The following is a 4276-nucleotide window of genomic DNA, read 5'->3' as shown; positions in this document are numbered from 1 at the left end:
CAAAAAAATTATGGATGTCGTTTTTTTCTTCTCCTGCTGAGACCAGCAGCAGTGTTCTTGTCCATCATTCAATTCATAACCTTGTGTTTAATTTCGTGGATGAATGGTCGGCTGCTCTTACCGTTGAGGGCCTTCATGAAAAAAACATTGATGACAAGGAGGGGGATATTGGGAAGGCTATGAAGAACTCAGCAAGGGAGATGGGAGTGAAGGGAATGTCAGGGTAACAGCCTAGGCCTTGCAGGAGATATTCAAGGATCCATTGGAATTATGTGTGAAGGATGGAGATCTGAGTGGTGTTATGTGTTCTTATAATCACTTGGAAATATGTGTGAAAGATGGAGATCTGAGTGGTGTTATGTGTTCTTATAATCATATCAATGGTGTTCCCTCTTGTGCTGATAACATACTCTTATCTGCAACCGTTGGAGGAGAATGGGCTCTTCATGGATACATTGTTGCCGACTGTGATTCACTTGAAGTCCTGCACCATGGTCACAACTGGCTGAATGATGAACCAGAAGATGCAGTAACACAAACCTTAGAAGCTGGTTTGGATCTGGATTGTGGCGTTTATTACACCAACTATGCCTTCTTTGCTGTCCAGCATGGCAGTCTAGGAAACAGAAGTGGACAAGGCCTTGAGAAATCTCCATGTTGTTCTAATGAGGATTGGGTTCTTTGATGGAAGCCCTGATGGTTACGATTCCCTTGGGATAGAGGATGTTTGCCCCATAGATCATATCAAGCTTGTTGCTAAGGCTGCAAGGGAAGGAATTGTCTTGCTCCAGAATAACCATTCACTTCCTTGGAACCATCAGAAAATGAATTCAGCAAGGGAGATGGAATTGGAGGGACGGTTTAATGTCATCATAGTCAGATTTTGTTCAGATTTTGCTGCAAAAGTTGAGGAGTATATGATTGATGCTCAGGGACACTGTGGCTCTTGTTGGGCATTTGGTGCCGTAGAATCACTATTAGATCGATGCTGCATCCATCTTACTGTGAGCATTTCCCTATCTGTGAACAATGCGTTCACATGTTGTGGGTTTAGATGTGGATATGGTTGTGATGGGGTCTATCCTTATTGTGCATGGCCGTACTTTTTTCAGAATGGAGTTGTTACCGACAAGAGTGACCCTTATTGTGATGACATTGGTTGTGGACATCCGGGTTGTGAACCTGTGTATTCCACCCCTAAGTGTGCAAAGAGGTGTACTATGAATGTCATACTCTTCAGGCAAGAGAGTTATTTTGCTTACCTAATTGGAGTAAGGGAACCTGAATTTTATGGGGCAATAAACATTGCTTCTGGAAAATCCATCCTCTTTGCTCCCAGGTTGATTGTTGATTATGTTGTTTGGCTGGGAGAAATAAAGCCCTTATCATACTTCAACCAAAGATACATGGTCAACATGGTTTGCTACACTGATCAGATGGTGAAGGTGCTTTATGATCACTACCAAGGATTGGGAAAGCCATTCTTGTTTCTCTTGTACGGGCTTAATACTGATAGCAACAAATTTTCCAAACCTGCAGAGCTTGAGGAAATGGAGAAGTTTGAAATAGACTGTAGTACATTGCATCCTTTCTTGACTGAATGCCGTATATTTAAGTCGGGAATGGAGCTTGAACTCATATAGTATGGTAATGATATAAGTTTGGAGGCTCATATTGAGGTTATGCTCAAAACAAAATTGGGCATGAAAGAGTATCAGTTGGGGATCATGTTTCTCCATCCTATGTACATGTATGGAGGCAGTAGATATTGTTCATACACATGCATATGTGCTACTAGTGAAAGTAGCTCTGTTCTTCATTATGGGCATGCTGCTGCTCCAAATGACAGGATCTTACACGATGGTGACATGACACTTCTAGATATGGGAGCTGAATACCATTTTTATGGTTCTGACATAACTTGTTCTTTTCCTGTGAATAGTAAATTTACGAGTGATCAACTTCTTATCTATAATGCAGTCATTAAGGCCCATAATGACGTTGTCTCTACAATGAGATCTGGAGTAAGCTGGATGGACATGCACAAGCTAGCAGAGAAAGTTATTCTTGGGTCATTGGTGGCTGGTGGCTTAATTAATGGTGATGTTGATGATATGATGGCTGAGAGATTGGGTGCTGTTTTCATGCTTCATGGTCTTGGGCACTTCCTTGGGATTGCTACTCATGATCCGGAGGGCTGTGCTAAGGAGTTGGAGAGGCCAAAAGAACCGGGGTTGAGTGCTTTGCGGAGTGCTAGAAAAGTTGAAGAGGGCATGGTCTCCAGCGTTGATATGAAGAAAGTGTATGCTGAGCTTGCACGACCTGGTGGTTGGTATGATCCATACATGCTTGAGGTAGGAAATGGAGGTATGACCAATGATGAATACATCACACACTTCAATTTATGGGTTACCTGTAAGGCACCTCTCCTAATCGGATGTGATGTGTGGAATGCCACCAAGGAAACCTTGCAAATTATTGGCAATAAGGAAGTGGTAGCAGTGAACCAAGATCATCTTGGTGTTCAAGCTAAGACAGTTCGCATGGAGGGAGATCTTGCGATATGGGCTGGACCACTCTCCAACTATAGGATAGTTGTGCTCTTAGTCAATCGTCGCCCTAGGTATTTTGAAATTACTACCACCTGGGGATGAGGAGGTCTAGCAGCGAAACATAAAACTGCAAGAGGGAGATCCAAAAAAAAAAAAATGCTTCTCTAGGTGGATGTTTTAGTTTTGTAAGCCAGAGGGCTGCCACAGATACTGTGGTTGACGCTTGAGAAAGGATGGAGACCTCGGCACGGGCACGTAGACCTAACTTTGAGCTTGAGGACAAGCTCGTTCTTCTAGTGGGGGTGTAATGTTATGAACACAATAACATTATTATTTTATTTTTTATTTAATTTACTTTATTTTATTTCAGTTTAGGCCACAGGGGTATTTTTTTGGAATATTTTATTTATAGGGGTATTTTTGTAATATTTATATTAAACCCTAACTGGGTGAACCCTATTTAAGGGGTAAGAGTAATGAGAAACACAAGCTTTGAGAATTAGGTTAAATCTAGTGTAAACAGGCTTGAGATCACCTTCTTGATCTCGAGGTTAAGGTTTTCCTCAAAAACCCACATATTCTCTCATCCTCCATTGATCTTCGTCTTCCCCATGTCTTCTTACTATCCCTACAGTAATGCATGGAAGACCCATAACCTGTGGCAGATCCCAGATCCTCCCAAAGAATCCTTGTGTCAGATCCGAGACCGTAACACAACTACATGTATTTCAGAGTCTGTGGTGGAATTTTCTTGGAGGGGATTTGCTGTCGTCTGGTTACAGTGTTTTTCAGTACCCAGTTCAAATAGATCATCGTATGAATCTTGTGGCTCCCCCTTTCGTTCCCTAAGGGTTCCTTGGGACAAATGCAACTCAGAATCTATACGAGCAGCATACATAACAGCCAAAAAATTTAAACCAACCTGTTGAAATGGACTGCTACTGTTGGAACAATGACCCGAAACAGTCACATTGTTGCAGTGTTCATCCAAAACTAGATAATTCATCCCAGAAAAATTGATATAATTCCTCCACAGAAAAATTGACAACACCCCGTTATCAATTTGACTACTCAAAAGAATTCTATCTCCATTCAGCAAAGAATCTGAAACATGTCCTTCATCCATGCGTGCAATAGAAATTGGAAGAGGCTCATTGCTACTGTTCTCTGTAGTAGAAAAATCAAACAACATCCAAAACATATTTCATGGCCGAGCAGCATACATGGGATCCAAAAAATTAAACCCAAGGTGTTCAAATTGACTATTACTGCTGGAAAAATGAAAAAGAACAAACACACTGGTTCTGTTCTCATCAACCGTAATAAAAATTATCACCCATAGAATTTTCTATACCGTTTCTAGAAAACCCAAAAGTTTTCCATCTCGCATTGCATACAAACAAACCCGAGTTCCATCAAAATTGCTCAGTTGCTCTACTTCACAGAACAGAAAGCCTCTGTCCCCAATTTTCGTGCAGCATTGCTGCTGCTCAGGCCCTTGGAGCCCTATCAACCTCATGGAACAACCGATTTGACCAAAAAATAGACCAATTTTCATAAGCTTATCCCAATTTTGTTGAAGATGGTTCCCCGCTGAGCTTCCGAGGGCGAGGTTGAGTGGATATTTGTCCGACGGAGCCAACGGAGTCTCCCCCTTCTCCGACGTTGAACAACAACCCTTGGAGGCTTCACCGCTTGGAGATTTTTTGAGACAGAGGGCTCTC

At 41.9% G+C, this 4276-nt stretch overlaps 1 pseudogene; it reads left to right on the top strand.

Moving 5' to 3' along the window:
* Positions 1-1138: 1138 nt before the first annotated feature.
* On the top strand, positions 1139-2959 carry LOC137939452 (uncharacterized; annotated as a pseudogene).
* The last annotated feature ends 1317 nt before the right edge of the window (positions 2960-4276 follow it).

This window comes from Aristolochia californica, unplaced genomic scaffold, assembly GCF_029961685.1.
Source record: "Aristolochia californica isolate CCGP_79_NKW_82.1479 unplaced genomic scaffold, dmAriCali1.0.hap1 SCAF_8, whole genome shotgun sequence".
NCBI lineage: Eukaryota > Viridiplantae > Streptophyta > Magnoliopsida > Piperales > Aristolochiaceae > Aristolochia > Aristolochia californica.
The sequence above is the reverse complement of the archived record's forward strand: the minus strand, read 5'-3'. Positions and strand labels throughout refer to the sequence as shown.